This window comes from Leopardus geoffroyi, chromosome B1 (assembly GCF_018350155.1).
Source record: "Leopardus geoffroyi isolate Oge1 chromosome B1, O.geoffroyi_Oge1_pat1.0, whole genome shotgun sequence".
Lineage (NCBI taxonomy): Eukaryota > Metazoa > Chordata > Mammalia > Carnivora > Felidae > Leopardus > Leopardus geoffroyi.
The window spans coordinates 85,970,933-85,989,260 of record NC_059327.1 but is presented as its reverse complement, the minus strand read 5'-3'; the positions used below and the strand labels follow the sequence as shown (position 1 = coordinate 85,989,260).

Genomic DNA, 18,328 nt, shown 5'->3' with positions numbered 1-18,328 from the left:
GGCATACAAATATATCTGTACAAAGAGGAGCAGAAAAAAGTCATATTGCTGGAAGGGACTAATGTGAGGTTTGGGTAATCAAAGCTGAGTAATTACAAAATAGTAAGTTTCAGTGTTAAGTGAATCCCAGCTGTTTTTCCACTAAGGTCACCAGAGACAGGAAATACGTATCATCTGGAGCCCTGTAGGAGCTGCTGCAGAAAGCTACAGCCTGACCTGGTCTAAGATGGCCAAACACTTTTCAGACAGTACCAAGACTGCCCCAGATTTTCCCACCCTCCTAGCTGCCGCCTCCTTTCCGGGAGATCCCATCCAATTTAAGTCTTGATTAGTATCAATTTGAACCTAAGACCTTTAGATCAGTGTTGAGAGATGAACCACAAAACCTTTTTGTGCCAATTATTCAGATACTGAAGAAAAGGATTTTATACTACACAGGCATTTATTTATTTATTTATCTCCAAGACTTCCAATCTTTTATGTAAATGGGTTAGGGCCAGCATCACTTACATGAGCAACTTCAAACAGTGTTCATGTATGAATCCCTGAATGATACATTTTGGCATGCTTTTTTTCCAATATCAAGGCTTTCTGGAAGCAGGGAAAGGGGCTCAGGGTAGTAATCAAGGAAATCACTTAATATCACAATCCCAGTGGATCATTCAGGATAAGATTTTATAGGGTGTGTATGTGCGTGACAAAAACAGAAAGACAGACTAAGAAAAAGGAGAAGGAACACAGAAGAAAAAATTCAAGGCTCTCAGAAAGGGTTCAATTTCCTCTACGGCTCAGGGACAGGACTTGAGCCCAGTTACCAAAATGGCCAAGAGTTTGCCAATCTGTGACACAGATTCTCAGAGAATTGCTGGGACAGCCACAAAGTCAGGGGAAGGAGACAGCATAGCAGTACTTACAATAAATTATTAGCTTGCTAACAATTTCTGTATGTTATTAAATTATAATGCCCCACAATATAAAAATAACTGGAGTGGGGAGGGGTATGGTTGATGGTATTAAATTCTTAAAACAGCATAGTTTTCTGTAGTGTCTCTACTATTCTGCCAAAAGCATACTTAGCTGCCAAAATTAGGCAGCTAATTCTATTTGTGAAAATAAATATAACAAGACCGATTTTTTTCCTATATTTAATAATTTTCAAATATTTAAAATTCATACATCAGGCAATACATAAATGTCAGTCTTACCTTATTTTATCTGCTTTTGGTGAACAAAAAAGGAAGGATAAATTAAGGAATAAGGAACATACAGTAATTATAGCAAATACTATAGAAATCACTATGTGAAAAATATCATTTAAAATTAAAGTCATCTCAAAAAATTAAGGTCATCTCTAAATTAAGTGGCCACTGTTAATACTGTACTATATCCAGTTATATGCTTTGATCCTTTCAAATAAAATTAGTTTAAAAAAAGCCACTGACCACAGCATATTTAGTTTCAAAGCTTGGGAGATTTTTAAAATTTTGTAAGTATGGTTAATTCTTGTAGTTATAACATCTATTCCCAAAACTCAAGGGCTTAAAACGCCATTTTGGTTCAGTGAGTCAGGAATTTGGGTAGGGCTCACTTAGGGTTCCTTATGGTTACAGTCACGAGTCTGTTGGTGCTGCATCATCAGAAGGCTCCAGTAGGCTGGCCACCTAGCATGGTTCATCTGAAGAGCAGGCAACTGACATTGGCTGTAGGTTGGGAGGTACACTGGAGCTTCCAATCAGAGAGCCTACCTGTGGCCTCTCCAGCAAGGCAGTGTCAGAATAGGTGAAATTAGTACATTGTAGCTGACCTCTCCCAGGGCAGGGGTACCAACCAGGAAGACTAGGTGACAGTTACCATGGCCTTTTATGACCCAGCCTTGGAAACCTTGGAAATCATGAACTCCATGTATTCTATTGGTCCAAGTACTCATAAGCCCACCCAAGTGCAGGGAGACACAGACCTTACCTCTCAATAGGAAGAGTGTCAAAACATTTTGGCACAATGGCTTTCTCAATCTTTACATTCTCTATCATTCCTTGCAGATAGTTTAATTTATGCCCATAAACATAAGTGCACATAAGCTTTGTATGTAATAGGTGTTCAATAAATGTTTGGAAGGTGTATCGTAAGTACTTTTTTCAGAGGGAAGAGTATGGCATGGCCACTAATGAATTCACAAAAGAGTGTTCAAAAATATAGAGTGGATATGAATGCTTAACCAAGAGTCTCTGCCTGGGCACTTTTCGGACTAATTGGGCCAGTTCATAAATTTGTAAGGGAATGAAAATAAGCATTGCTCAGTAAAAAGGATTCTACCAAGAGCTACTCTATCAGCTTTCAAGTGAGAAAAACATGGACTTGAATCCTGACCCTATCACTTACAAGTTGGACCTTAAAACACATTATTTTATCCCTCTGAAATCTGTTCTCTCGTTTTCCAAACAATCACAAATAATACCACCTATCTCATATTGTTCTTCTGAAGATTAAATGTGTAAATACCTTTACATGGCCAAGAACAGGGCCAGACATAGAATTGGCACTCAAGACATATGTGTTGTTTTTATATCACTATTAGCATTTTAAAATTCCTAGACCATTCCAAAGTACATAGCAAGCACTCAATAAGAGTTAGCCATTAATATAATTATAGCCCACTAACTTGTTTTGTCCAGTTTCCTGGACAGTTTCCATCCACCTCTCTACCTTCCCACCACAACCAAACATTTCACAATTTGACACATCAGACATTCACTTCGCTCCTTCTTCATGTTCTGAAAAATGTGAAAAAGAACAATGGAAATGCTCAAAGCCAGGTAACTTTAAGAAAAACCAGGTTTTGTAAGTTGCTTGCATTATCACATAATCAGTGTGTGATTTTATCAGTTTCAAACTTAAACAAGAAACACATTTTCACTTTGATTACTGCAACTTTAGAATGTTACTATCCTGTAGGAGAAGGTAAAATGTGAAGTCTTTTTCCTTCGACAAAGTTCTACAATGGGATGACTGCCTTTTTCTTCAGTGAAGGAAATAGGACCGAGAAACAAAATTCAAGTGGTATGTCCAGAGGTCTGATGCTATCAAAGAATGAGCAGGGATGGCTTTGGTAGTAGAGGGCCTACAAAAATATTGACAGTTAAATCATGCTACAGGGAAGGGTCACATTGGACGTTATTTTTTTTTTTTAATATTAAACTAAAAATGAGGCAGACCTGTGAGGACAGGACAACATCTGATTTGTTCACCACTGCATTTCGGTACCCACTTGAGCACTTAACAAAGGCTTCAAACGTATTTGTTGAATGAGTTGCATAATTTCACGTGAAAATAAATGCCTGGGTAAAGAAGCCTCTAAATATTTTAACCTAAGTATTTTGACTTTCAGGTCTACAATCTTTCGTTAGCCTATTATAAGTTTGTGTTTCCATTATGAAAATGTTTCTCCCTTTTGAGAGTAAGCTTACTTTTTCAGTTCACTGATGAAGATAATCTGAATAAAGTAGAACACACTCTTGAGGAGGAAGGGGAAAAAAAGGCAAGCATCAAACCTGAAGGCAGAACCCACAAGAACAAGCAAACAAACTGCTCAGCAGATCTGCAACTGACACTCAAGAACTAAAATGAAATTGGCCTTTGCTTAGCAAAACCTAAATTAGAATCAGGAGAAAGAAGCCCTTGAAATAAAAATGACACCTATGTGACAACGAACGAGTTTTAAAGCTCCAACACACACACACACAAAAAAAATAAATAAAGCTCCAACACAGAGGAGGCAAATGCTCTCAAATGAGACACTTGAGAGGAAAGGGCGCCTACCAAAGGCAACTTCTTCCTGCTTTAGTTTATCATGTTCTTTATTTGAACATGACTGAGTTTTGCACACACATAGATAGATGACTTTCCCCTCTGCATCTGGTCAAGGTAGATGTCATTTAAAAATCATTAGTAAGTAGAATGTCCCTTCTTTGTCCAGAGGGGAACCTCTTCCATGCTAGTATCTGCACAGTAGTGTCTGGCCTGGCCAGCATCCTCACAACACAACCCGGGTCTGTCTTTCTTTCTTTCTTTCTTTCTTTCTTTCCTTCTTTCTTTTTAATGTTTATTTTTGAGAGAGAGAGAGAGAGAAAGAGACAGAGACAGAGAATGAGTAGGGGAGGGGCAGAGAGAAAGGGAAACCCAAAATCTGAAGCAGCCTCCAGGCTCTGAGCTATCAACACAGAGCCTGATGAGGGGCTCGAACCCACAAACCACGAGATTATGACCTGAGCTGAAGTCCAATGCTTAATTAACCGACTAAGCTACCCAGGTGCCCCCCAGCCCGGGTTTTTACAAAAACTGCCAAATTTCCCACAGCAGATTATACTGTGCCACGGAAGCAGGAATGGGGCATCTTTCTGTCACAAACTCCAGCTTCCAGGACCACATGGTTAAGTCTCATCTTCTGTAGCTTCCTTTGTCTCTCAGTTCCTGGGGACTCATACCATGTCTTGTCACCGTTGGGGAGGTTTCCCAAAAGCTGTCTCAAAGAGCCACCAGAAAGGGCACCACATGTGTGCGAACTGGAGCACAGGCATACACGCACACACAGGCACACCTACCCCTTGCCCCCAGAAATACCATCCATGCAAGCTGCGAGGCTACCCTGAACTTGTTCCATCCAGTTGACTCCTCTGGCCTTTTCCTCAAGGTGCATTCCTGTAGCTCGACAAAACCATACAGCAGCAAACACTTGCCCAGCTTTCTAATTTTACAGCTTTTACACTGAAGTGAGACTCCCTCCTCTGTGTAAATTTCCATTGCCTCTGTTAGCTTTAAATGTTAGAAAAAAAAAAAAAAAGGGATAAAGGCACCTACTTTTTTAACACTGAGAAATCCAAACTGACAGAGAATAAATGTAAACACATATACACTAGCCCATGACTTAAAAAAAAATCAGTTAGGGGCGCCTGGGTAGCTCAGTCGGTGGAGCGTTCGACTTTGGCTCAGGTCATGATCTCACGGCCCGTGAGTTCCAGCCCCGCATCGGGCTCTGTGCTGACAGCTCAGAGCCTGGAGCCTGCTTCGGATTCTGTGTCTCCCTCTCTCTCTGGCCCTAACCCACTTGCATTCTGTCTCTGTCTCTCTCAAAAATAAATAAATGTTTTTTAAACATTAAAAAAAAATCAATTAGACCCACAGGTTCACAATTACCTTACTCTAAACACACACACACACACACACACACACACACACACACACGCAATGAAAATGTATTAGCAGACATCCTCTTTCAGATTTAATAAACAGAAAATCTTTATATTTATAATTTTACAAGGATTAGGATAAAGAGAGAGAGAGAGAGAGAGAGCATCTGCCTTATGTTCTCAGTGACCAACTGGACAGATGGTCAAGAATATCATTAGTTAAGAAAGCTCTCATTCATTATCCTAAAGTCCCTTGGGCAGGCTTGGTATGGGGTGCAAGAATGTTCCAGAATGTGATATTTGAAGAATGTGTTCATGTCTGCGATATGAGGCCATGCAGTGAATGTGGGGGAGGAAGGGAAAGGACAGACAGCCTGTTGTGATCCAAACAGCAGCCACGAACATCTCAACATTGGTTTGTCACCCCGAAACTTTCCGGCTTGTAGTCCACCTGTTCCTTCAATAGTATTAATAGTGAAGAAAACCATTTAGGGGTCACCACAGACACGAATCATCCCTCCTTCTCTAGGCATAAGCACCTCACAAACAGAAAATTTAGAGAAGCATGGAAGAGGAGAGGCTGCCCGAAACTGTCACTTCTTTGGCACCTCTTCTGGGTTCACACAGAAGATGTAAAAAGAAACAGGGGTTCTGATGTGTCCATCTTGATAACAGTTCCCAAGGGTAAAAGTTCTCTAAATATAAATCACCATTCGACCTGTGTAACAGAAGGTGTATGTGTGTGTTCAGGCGGGGAGTGGGGAGGACAGGATGACAACGGGCCAGTGAGTCCGAGAGGAGGACTAGAATCAACAGCTCTGCAACTGGCTAGGAATCTGTATCTACCTTTCAAAGCATTTCTTAGGAACTTCCATCGGAGAGACCGTGGCACCGACAGATGAGTTCCTTGGCCCTTTGGATCTTTCTTTCCAGCCAGCACTGAGCACCCATTGGATGTGAGGTGCTACCCTGGGAACCCACAGGAATACGTAAGAACCCGAGGTATGGGGATCCCCAGCCTGCCATTCTGGGGGAGGGGGTGTGTATGCGCAAACGTCAATCAACACTCACAGTTCCTGAAGCTGGAAAAAAAAGTCTTCAAAATAACCCATATATTGCTTTTTGCCAACAATTCATTTCAGTACTTTGATTAGAGAGCTCTGAAGAGGAAATCAATGAGAAGCCTTAGGGTTAAGTAGGAACCAGGGTCACCAAAGCCAAATAGGAGGCCAGCTTTGGAGCAGGAAGGAAAGAAATCAGAAAAAGAAGGGCATATACCATAAAAGAGAGGATCACTATTCATCCCCAGCTGGTCCCCAGCTTCTATCTGTTTTCCTTCCATCTGTAGCTCTCCCTGGTTCTTAGAAAACATCTCAGACAGAATCCTTAACTGACCTCTAGGGGGAAAGAATGAATAACAACAATAATAGTTATTTACCATATTGAGTACTTACTATGCACTATGAACATACATGACACTATGTTCAATGCTTTAGAGCTATCACCTCATTTAATGCTCAGAGTAGCTCTCTGAGGCAGGTATTATTGCCAATTTACAGACAGGAAGACTGAGACCGGGGCAGCTAAGCAACTTGCCCAAAGTCACACTGTGGCAGGAACCGGGTATGTCCAGGGTCAGGGCTCATAACCACTTCACTATAAAGGGTTCTTCTGAATGCTGGCCAAGACAGGTGGGAATTTTCCAAAACTAACTTTACTAAAGAATTAAGAAAAAAGCAAAATATAAATGCATAGAAAAAAAAAAAAAAAAACAAGTTAAAATCCAAGTCTTTTGTGCTCTAAATACCAAAACCTAAATGTTAGTCAATTAATAAGTTCACCAACCAATTTTCTCCCCAGGGTGTTATGAAGAACATATAACACATGCATACATACTTTACATATTTTAAAACACAACATGAACATTATTTATTATTTCTAGGAATATCCCCATTCTATCTCCCAGTCCAAGGTCTGTGAATATCTCAAATGAGATATTATGGTGTCTGAGATTCTGCTTTGGATATTTCTGTGCAATCTAAAAAAAGGTATCAACATTTAAATACTATATCCTTGGAATGAAAATATATGCCTACTGCTGTTATAAAACAAGCAACAGGAAATAAAGCTAATGCATCTTCTTAACTGACCGAGATCTCAGGATGAGATGTACACTGGAAAATGAGACAAACGGGATTTTTGTGCAGGGACTGAACGCGTCTCTAGTCATTTTGTACTGACTTTGCAGTTTTCTCCTGTCTCTTTAAGTTCTCAGGCTGTGGGCCCCGGCAAGTCCTGCCTTCCCCTCTGCCCTGCTTCTCTGGGTGCCCTTTGGTTCATCCAACTTTGTTGAGGCTGTTTCTATCCTTCTGAAAAGCACCTTTTCTCCCAATTTCTTCTGAGCTAGCATTTGGCCTCTTTCACTTGTGGCCTCTGCATGGGCATCATCTTTTCCTGAAACCTGCATGCATCTTTCTGGCCCTTCTAACCATCCCTTGCAGAGTTTATTCTTCCTAAAGACGCCACAAGCTGCTATTCTCTGACTAGAGCACAGCTCCTGCTCATGTACAGACACAGGGAATGCGTGCTTATCCTGAGTAACTTCTGCAAATTCTTTCCTTTGAAATACCCTTAAGAATCTTCTCTTCATCTCTCCATGGCTCGAGTAGAAATCTCATCAGTGTATTTGATAACACCAGTGTTCCTAATCCATACCAGCCTGCCCAGTCAGCACTACCACCAAAGGAGGCATGGCGGCACCTTAAACTACATGCATCCACTTATATGTGGATTTTTTTTTTATAAACGCAGTGCAGTAATAGAAATGTATTTTCTCTTCCCTGTGACTTTCTGAATCATATTTTCTTTTCTCTAGCTTACTTTATTGTATGAATAAAGCATGTAATATATATAACGTACAAAATATGTGTTAATCAACTGTTTATGTTATCAGCAAGGCTTCCACTCAACAGTAGGCTATTAGCAGCTAAGTTTGGGGGGAGTCAAAAGTTATATGCGGATTATTGACTGTCTGAGGGTCGGTGTCCCTAATCCCTGAATTGTTCAGGGGTCAACTGTAGAGGGCTGTTCCTTCCACACCCAACAAAATCTGGCAGCCCCATGTCAAAGGCAGTCCTGAAGTACCACTCCAATGCGGAGGCCAATGCTTTTATCCATCATATTGTGCCTTCTCGGTACACTACTAGGCTTTGAGGTCAAACAGATTTGAATGCAAATTCCAACTCTGACAAAGCTCTGTGATATCGGGCAAGTCATTAAACCACTCCAAGTCATTGTTTACCCATCCTCAAAGTGGGGCTGATGATAATAGCTATCTTACTGTTGTTATGTTATTTAATAGGGATAATGTATATCAAATCTTGGCACAGTGGACACTGAAGTAGACTAACATTATTGATCAAAATAGCCACTATCCCCTTCTGGGCAAAGCAGAGTTAAAAATAAAGTCAAGTCCTTCTGTCCCCAAATACTTCTGGAAATGAATCAGCTGCAACCAACAATCTTTCCTAGAAGTTGGGTTTGTATGTCCTTCCCTTCCTCACCCCCTACTCCTCCTTCTTTCCAAGAGGCCTGAAAACAACAGCAGAGAGAATATAGGCAAAGGACAAGAAGGCATCATAGCAATCAGCTCTAGCACCAAAAAAACAGAAATAAGATGTTTGGGTATTAAAAATATATGTTATCACCCACTCCCACACTAATCATTTCTAATTTTATCAACCTGCTAATAAGCACGAGGCTTATGACCCCCACTTTAGCATAGAAATGGCAGAAGAACCCTAGAGAAAAATAAGACTCTTTTAATCATTACCGTTTTTTATTACACTGTGGTACTTCCCACACAACGCTCTGAGGAGAGCCACAAGAGCTCCGGGCTGTTAATGTAACACCAGCCATGCCGTGACGATCAGGGTGGCCATTCTGAACTTTGTTTCTGGAAGACCCTGCACTCCGGTCCTGAAGCCTCCCTTTACCTGATGTGCTGTTTGTGCCTTTAGAAGAAAATTTAAAAGATGGACAAGTAAAGATTCAAGGAAAGGAGAACTAGAGCAAGAATGGACAAGAAGGGCATACAAATGAAAAGATAGCTATAGAGTCAAGTAAATTAAGCTTTGTCTCTAGCGTCCACTACCAGGATGACAGGAACTGCTTTGTGCTAGGTTCTAAGGGAAGGGAAGCTCCCGACTCAGCACAAATTCATCAGGGCCCATCCGGAGGACAATGGGAAAGGAAAGGAGACTGAGGGAGAATTTCCAACCCCAGGTCCCAGGGACCATTGTCAGAGGAGGAAAGATAGGCAGGAGAGAGAGAGAGAGAGAGAGAGAAAGAGACAGAGAGAGAGAGACAGGTCTTGGTGGGTGCTAAGTTGCTGAACTATGTCCACAAAAGCATTATGAAAATACCCCAAGGGTATGCTCATCCAGATACGGGAGCTCGGTCTTCTGAGTCCCATGCTGGGGTTATCAAGAAACGTGGAAGACCAAGATCAAGTGCTCAGTGCCCTCTCTTTTCTGGGGCTCAGCACTGCCAAGGGAACCAGTCCTCACTCTCCAAAAAGGAAGGCAACCTCCTCAGCAGGACTGTTGACTGCCCTTAAGAAAGGAAAAGATTAGGGGAAATTAGATTCATGAGTGAATGCGGGAAATATAAGAAGCAAATAGTAGCTCTATACATCTATATTTTTACTCTTTTCATTGGCAAACTAAAGAGTAAACAATCCCCATCTTCAAATGACAGTTTTGTCTGAGTCCCTAAAAACTGTTTAGTCAGGGTTTAGCCGTATAGGAGAAAGTAGTTGATATTTCCCAGATGACCTCGGACTGAAGAGTGAATTCTGCATTACTAATCACAAGACCTTCTTCCTGTTTACTTGTTTACAGGCATTCAAAGCCAAAGAAAGGAAGTTAGCAGAATATCCATTTTCTTAATTATTGTATAAATGTCTCAGACTGACCTACAAAACGTGTGGCATCATGGAAGGTGTAATGCACTCCAAAATACATGTTTACAAAATGCAAGACAGGTGTTTGGATTTATTTCAAATGTATTTAAGAAAGAAAAAAAAAAAAAAACCAATATGCTACTCACTAAAACAAACTGTGTGGTAGTTAATTTTGGAGAAAAGTAGTGAATATAATCACTTACATTTTTGAAGTAAAGGTTAATTTGCAGGAAATGGGAAGTTAAGACATGTGTAATTAACCTAAAGGTACACAACATAAAGAATGGAATGCAGAGACTAATGAAGGCGCTAGAAGGAGCTAGCACAGAAATGCTTAAAGAAATGACAAACGGCTGAAATATCTCTTCTTTAGCTCTTTTCTCCTTTAACCATCACAGACAGAAGCAGCGGTCAGAATGTACTGGAAAACAGTGTTCCTCAAAGTATGGCCCCTGAGCCCCGTGCTCATTCCCAAACTGCTAATGTTTCCCACCCAGAGGATAAGTACAGGCTTTGAGAGTACACAGTTAGAAGCCTTTATAGCAATTTGTAATTGATGGAACATCCAAGCAGGTGATCATTTTTCTAATAATTCATTTTTACTGTATTTTCTAAATGTATCGCTGCACCGTGGATTGGAAACAGAAGGAGAGGACGAAACCTGTCTCTCACCACAGGCAGTTTGCAGAGCACTGCTAAAAAAGCTAAAATCTAAAATTGCGGATAGTAAGCACTCACTACGGAGTCAAAAAAATATATGGAAATTTTCCGTTGTTCAGTTTTTACCTTCAACTCATATTTTCCCAGCGCAGAAGGCTTCCTGGCTAGTGTGGAAAATGATAAGCGGGGCTCACAGTGCCGGCTGCTTTAGCTTCTCACACCGATTCCACTCAGGGCAACATACCTGGCTTTAAACTGTTGATCTATTCCATATGAGGCAAAACCCCATATAATCTTTTTGTTTGTGTGTAAAAAGGAATTCTGAACAGCCTTCTATAGAGGAAAAAGGAAGTATAATGTTAATTATTAGGCACAGCCAAATATTTATAGATCACCAAGCATAAAATCTATGAGCTGCTAGGTGGATTCTTCCCCACCCCCCGCCCCCCCCAGCAGCCCCTGCTCTGCTTCACTCTAAAGGAGCATGTTCCAATACACGGACTGCATTACAATCTCTCCTTCTTTATTTTTTGTTTTCCTATCTGTGGTTATAGCACTATCACTTCTATCTTCTACAAATATTTTAGACTTCCTCTGCCTAGAATTGTTTTTCCCCTGGAATTCTGTTTATAAAGAGGTGGGGATATTAAAAAAAAAAATGACCGTATCCTAACATTAAACACATCAGGAAAATCAAAGTACATATACCCATTTGTACACGAGCTCAAATGGAAACTCACATCTACAACACAGTCCTGAAGTCCCACCAGCAAAATCCTCAGATTCCCTGTCTTACCAGTAACAAACAATATGCCCAAAGACCAGAATGCCACAGTCTCGTTTACCGTCACTAAGTGTTCACCGAAATAAAAACTTCTTAGCTACTGCCCTGGTTATATATTAAGCAAGTCAGTTTCAAGTTCAATATGTAAAATGCAAATTTCGCTAAATGGGCAGGCACTAAATTGGTTGGCTGCAGAAGAGAAGGGCACTTCTATTAGGTAAGCCTAGGGAACAAGAGATGGGGGAGCTGAGAACAAGTCAACAGTGACTTGATTTGAGAAATCCCATTAGTAAACAAACACGGGAGTCTTACTGGCCTGATTTTATCTAATGGCTTTACTATTTCGCCACTGCTACAAATGCCGGGGTCATCTCGTGGGAAGGTAAGCCACGGACTGCACGCTCTCCAGCACTGGCCACATGAACAGTGAACGCCTGCCACTAGGTTTTCATAAACAGGGCCTTTCCCATCCAAGAACTTTGTGGAATGGAGCTTGAATTGTTTATCCTGTTTCCTTTTTCTATCAGGTTGACTTTCCTGATGTTAAACCCTGTCAACTTTACTGCCCAGAAACCTGCCTTCAGAATAGGACTTTCTGCTTTGAAGACTCCTTTTAAGAAATGTCAAGGGGCAGTAAACCTAAAATGGGATCCATAGCACCACCAAGGACAACAAAAACGGAGCCCAGGCTAATCAGTCTCCTCCATAAAACACACACTCTGTCTCCGTCTCTCTCACACACAGTAGCAGCCCAATAATATCTGTTGGGTGAATGTAAGCAACAGAGTAGGAAGCAGCTGAAAAGAAAGAATTCCTGCTGTGTTCTCCCCCTGTGCCTCCCTCCCAGTCAAAAGGGTTCAAGGAAAGAATGTTTTATTACACACTGCTGTTCACGACTAGCAGTGCAAGTTTACTCTGCCCGGGGGCCCCGAGCGGGGTGAATTTGGTCATCTCCATATGGTCTCAAAGTGAAATTCTTCCCTTTCATTTTTTCAGGCCTGGTCTAATTGAAAACAAGCCACACCGAGACACAACACACACACACATACACACACACACACACACACACACGGGGTGAAGGAGCATGCTCACCCTGCACCACGGGAATGGCCTCAACAGAATGTGAGCCACGGTTTCTTTCTACTTGCCTCCCGGTGTCCTTCCTCCTCCTCACCTGTAGCTGCGTGGGCCTAACATGGGGTGCTGCTCACAGTTGGTGAGGCCCCCGTGGCCACAAGTCTTCATCACTATAGCCTTGGGAGTCCACTGCATACTTCAACCTCACAGGCTGAAGGCAACATCAGGAGATGAGGGTTCAAATGAGGCAGTCACCAAAGCACCCACCAGGCTTGCTTCAGAACATAACTAAACCACTTAAAACCTTTAAAAAAAATTTTTTTTAACATTTATTTATTTTTGAGACAGAGAGAGAGAGAGAGAGCATGAACAGGGGAGGGTCAGAGAAAGAGGGAGACGCAGGATCCGAAACAGGCTCCGAGCTCTGAGCTGTCAGCACAGAGCCCGACACGGGGCTCGAACCCACGGACCTCGAGATCATGACCTGAGCCGAAGTCGGACGCTTAACCGACTGAGCCACCCAGGCGCCCCAACCACTTAGAACTTTTTAAATAAAGAAACCAAGGGGTGTCTAGCTGGCTCAGTCGGTAGGGCATGTGATACTTGATCTTGGGGTTGTAAGTTTGAGCCCCATAGTGGGTGTAGCGATTACTTAAAAATAAAGTCTTAAAAAAATTTTTTTTTAATTAAAAAAGAAAAAAAAAAAAAAAAAGGAACTGACCTTGGGACTTGTGAAAATGGCTACAAGTGTACCGTAAGGTTGGAGACCAGAATAAGCCTCTTGGGCCTCACTGAGGCATGCCTCCTACTGACAGCTGGGAAAAAGTTCTGTGTACAAGTCAGTTGAACTCCCGAGTCTCTGTCTAGCAGGCAACCTCTGAAAACAGGTGAGGCTGGCCAACAGGACGAGTAAAGTGGGGTATGTTACTATTAGGTTTTCAACAGCAATCATCTTACATGTGTACACGTGCTTACCAGTTTACTCTGCATTCTGTCTATGAACAATTTCATTCCGTATTCACAGCTAACCTAGCAGGGAGCAGGGTGACATTATTATCCCCATCTTATGGAAGAAGAGACTAAGGCCCAGGATTTCTAAGTGATTTTCCGAAACAGCCTGGCCAGTAAGCTGAAAACTGAAAACAAGACTCAGGTCTTGTCTCTTTCTGCTACATCCCGGCTCAACTTCAGAAAGCAGCTTTACCTTGTAAGAGGCAGTTAGAGCATTTCTCCTGTTTTTCCCCATATTGCCCATTCTTCTTAAGTATGGGAAGAAAACACCCATGACTACTTTCATCCACGTACCTAATGCTCAGTAAATCACACTGGATGCAATGAGCACCCCCAGCACATGCCACTTCAACATACCTTCATTCTTCTTGCTCTGGGCCAGATGTAGGGGGTTACATGTGTCTAATGTGGAATCTTAAGTAGCCACAAAAACGTAAGAAACAGGAAGGAATACAGATGAATATGCTCCCTATTTGCATAAATGTCATTTGGGCTCCTCGGACCTGACACTTGAGACTTTCCTGCATCGTGGGCTTTGTCTAATGCACACGTCTGTCTGCGAAAGCTATGCCACCAGAATGCCATCCACCTCTCTAGAAACTCCAGATATTCTTTAGTTTAACTCACTCCGCTTTACCAGAAGGTTCCCCTAAGTTTTTCCCTGTTTTAACTTGGCCAAATGATATTTCGTCCACGGCAGGGTTTGGGGTTTTTGTTTTGTTTCAAAATCAACTTGCCATTGCCCACCTCTCCCGGGCTGTTAACAGGCATTTGGCTTTGGCCCACTCCGCTCCTCCTGCAGGCCTGAGTTCTCTCCCACACACTGGCTCCTGCAGGCTTCAAAGAAGCCCAGTGGCAAAAGAAACACCTTAGATTTAAAAACAAACAAAAAAACCCAACCTGCTGACAGTGGAACTCGGTTCTAGGAAGGATTATACCAGGTGCAGCTCACTATTAACCTTGCTGCCAGCAGAGAATGATGGAAGCCATCCCTCTGATACTGGTTATTTTAAAACTTCTAGAAGGTTTTTTTATTTTTTTATTTTTAATGTTTGTTTATTTTAAAGAGAGAGAGACACCGTGCGAGCTGGGGAGGGGCAGAGAGAGAGGGAGACAGAATCCGAAGCAGGCTCCAGGCCCTTAGCTGTCAGCACAGAGCCCAATGCGGGGCCTGAACCCTCGAACCGTGAGATCCTGACCTGAGCCGAAGTCAGAACCTTAACTGACTGAGCCACCCAGCCGCTCCATAACTTCTAGAAGTTGTAAAGAACTATGATGTGTCAACATCATTTAGCACTTAATAAATAATGAATGAATGAATGAATGAATGAATGACTACTCTTATCCTATAATATGCACTTAAGAGAAACTTTACCAAACTCTTCCTGAAAACATAAATTACTAGACAAGCGAAGGGTCAGTGACCACTCAGAGGTTTACTCTTCAGTGACATATACAACTTTAAAGCCATGCTTATTTGTCTCGTTACAATCATTTAAGTGTTTTACTTGCTTATAAAATTTTCTCAACTATTTTTTATGATTTGCTGTCCTATAAGCAGTGTCATGTGCATGTACACACAGGTACTGAAAAGTACATGATGCTGGCACTCTGTCATTCTAAAGATCAGACTCCTCAAAAACAATTACAATGTTGTTGCTTTCAGCAAACTACGTTTTTACTAGTAGGTCAGCCACTTTACAGTTTATTTCTTCCTACGTTCAACAACTTCCTGTATCTGGGTATGCTTCCTATGTGCCCATCATCACTTCATTCCTCATATTCCATTTTTCACAAGTTCCTATGAAGCATGACCTCAAGCCAGCATTCATTTCCTGATGTCCAAAATGAAAAAGATCCATAAACAAAAAAAATAGAGGAAGTTTTAGCAGCTATTTTTGGACCCCATAAACAAAGCTGATTTTTCCAGAGGAAGAGAATCCTCTAAACTACTTTGGGGACTAAAACATGCCTGAACTAATCTGTGTTTAAGGTTTTATCATTAGATGGGAAAAGTAAAGTATAGTATTTAAAAGGCTACATAGTTGTTGTTGTTTTTCTAACAATTAGCAGCCATCTGCTCCAACAGTAAATGCCATTTTTTAAAGTTTATTTATTTTGAGAGAGAGTGAGAGAGTGCATGTGCAAGATGGGGAGGGGCGGAGAGGGAGTGAGAGAGAGAATCCCAAGTAGGCTCCACAGTGTCAGCATGGAGCCCAACACGGGGCTTGAACTCATGAGCTGTGAGACCAAGACCGTGACCTGAGCTGAAATCAAGTGTCAGACACTTAACCGACTGAGCCACCCAGGCGCCTGGACAATACTGTTTTTTTTAAAAAGGCTAGTTCAGCGTCCAACTTCAGCTCAGGTCACGATCTCACGTTTTGTGGGTTCAAGCCCCGAGTGGGGCTCTGTGCTGACAGCTTAGAGCCTGGAGCCTGCTTCAGATTCTGTGTCTCCCTCTCTCTCTGCCCCTCCCCAACTCCCCCTCTGTCTCTCTCTCTCACACACACAAAAATGAACAAACATTAAAAAAAATTAAAATAAAATTAAATAAGGCTGGTTCACATGGTTTAGCGTCAGGTAACTCTTCTTGTTACTGAGGCTCAGTTGCTGGTTGACCGTTCGGAATTGCCCCCTTTAAAGTGCCCTCGAAGCTTTTCTGCATCTTAGTATCTGCTCCCAGGAACACAACCAAGCTGTCAGGAGGCTGTGAACAAGTCCACAAAATAAAAGATTTGTTGACATACCAGTCACAGCATGGAGAAACCAAAAGGCTTAATTGCTGTTGTCTAACCTGTTTTTGTGTTTTCTTTGCTCATTTCTTCCCAGCTCTTGACAAATAGGTAATGGGTAGTTAAACATTTGGGACCAGTTAGTCATCTTGCTTCAGTCCAAGTGGAACAGCCAGTAACTTCAAAGGACACCCCTAGTTTGGATCAGTTTCACAAGGGACAGAGCCCAGGCCCGAGGGCGCCCTTATAAAACTTAGGTCATTACTTCATTCCCCGCCCCTGGTTACCTGAGGCACACCATGTACACACACTAGCTATCAGTCCTCAATCCTAAGTCAAGAGTTCTCTACGATGCCCCTATCTGACTCTGTCAGGAAAAGGAAAACAGAAGATAGGTCCCTGCCACGGTTCCTCCCACTTTTTTTTTTTTTTAAATTTTTTTTTTCAACGTTTATTTATTTTTGGGACAGAGAGAGACAGAGCATGAACGGGGGAGGGGCAGAGAGAGAGGGAGACACAGAATCGGAAACAGGCTCCAGGCTCTGAGCCATCAGCCCAGAGCCCGACGCGAGGCTCGAACTCACAGACCGCGAGATCGTGACCTGGCTGAAGTCGGACGCTTAACCGACTGCGCCACCCAGGCGCCCCACCTCCCACTTTTTACTGACTCCTGTTCTCTGTGCCTATACACAAGCTATTTAGAAAAGTCATGCTTTTGGAGCTGCTTGGCCAAAGCAGGTGACGCACTGCATGAAACTGAGAATTTTGAAAATACTTCCGATTTCTTTTCTTGTCTCCCACGCAAGAGCATGCTCAACCCACGCACACCTTGCCATTTAAATTTATGATACAGTTTCAAAATAAAGACTGAGGCACCCATGCTGTTTAGAAACACCCCAAATCCTCCCTGTTGGGTATAGCTGATGCCTTCATTTAGGGTCACATTTTCCCAGAGACTCTAGTGCCTGGGGTACTGAAAGCCATCCTTTTTAACTGTTTTAGATCTGTGGCCATTTGTCCCACAGATTGCTTCTTCGGCCTCTAACATTTTTGCCAGGCAAAAGCGTATGCTTTCTCCTTTGCTACTGGTCAGTTGACTTTGCTGAAGGAAATTTCTGGCCCTATGTAAACTCATGGAAACCTTCTATTTCACCAAGATGCCTTTTTTTCTTGGATTCAGTGCAAGTCTTTTCTGAATCTTTTTTTTTTTTTTTAACGTTTATTTATTTTTGAGACAGAGAGAGACAGAGCATGAACAGGGGAGGGTCGGAGAGAGAGGGAGACACAGAATCTGAAACAGGCTCCAGGCTCTGAGCAGTCAGCACAGAGCCCGACGCGGGGCTCGAACTCACATACCGCGAGATCGTGACCTGAGCCGAAGTCGGACGCTTAACCGACTGAGCCACCCAGGCGCCCCAAGTCTTTTCTGAAGCTAAGTAGCAGCTCTTAAAGGCCCTCAGTGTGTGTTTGTTTTCCAATTTGAGAGCATCTCTCCATACATGCATAAAACATTAAAAGCTTCAGTCATGTGTCTAAAGTCACTCCAAGCTGCAACTAGCGGGTCTTCACAGGGGACTCAGCCATCCCGCACCACGGGCTCTGCCTCACAAGTGCGGCAAGAAGACCCCGTCCCCTCGGTGTCCACGGCAATTTCACTTTCTTTAATTCCTCTTTGGTAGACACACATTTTCCGACTCAAACTCTCTCACCAGAGACTCAAACTCTCTCACCAGAGTTCAGCTCTGATACATATTTCTTCTATTTTCTCTTGTCTCACAATAAACAGTGCACTATCTAGTTGTCAGAATGTTTCAAGTACTTCTACCTGTTTTCTCTCAATGACCTTCTCAGCATGAGAACAGAGACGACCAGGACATTTAAACCACCAAGACTTGTCTGAGTGACTTCAGCTCTC

General features: G+C 42.3%; 1 protein-coding gene and 1 long non-coding RNA gene across 3 annotated transcripts in view; both read right to left on the bottom strand.

Annotated features, from left to right (window-relative positions):
• MAML3 (mastermind like transcriptional coactivator 3) overlaps positions 1-18,328 on the bottom strand; it is a 416,215-nt gene that overhangs the window by 329,683 nt on the left and 68,204 nt on the right. The gene's annotated exons all lie outside the window — the stretch shown is intronic.
• LOC123592186 lies at positions 9,001-13,036 on the bottom strand. Its single transcript, XR_006709623.1, has 2 exons — positions 11,051-13,036; positions 9,001-9,796 (listed from the first exon to the last, which is right to left on the bottom strand). It is a non-coding gene; the product is annotated as an uncharacterized LOC123592186 (long non-coding RNA).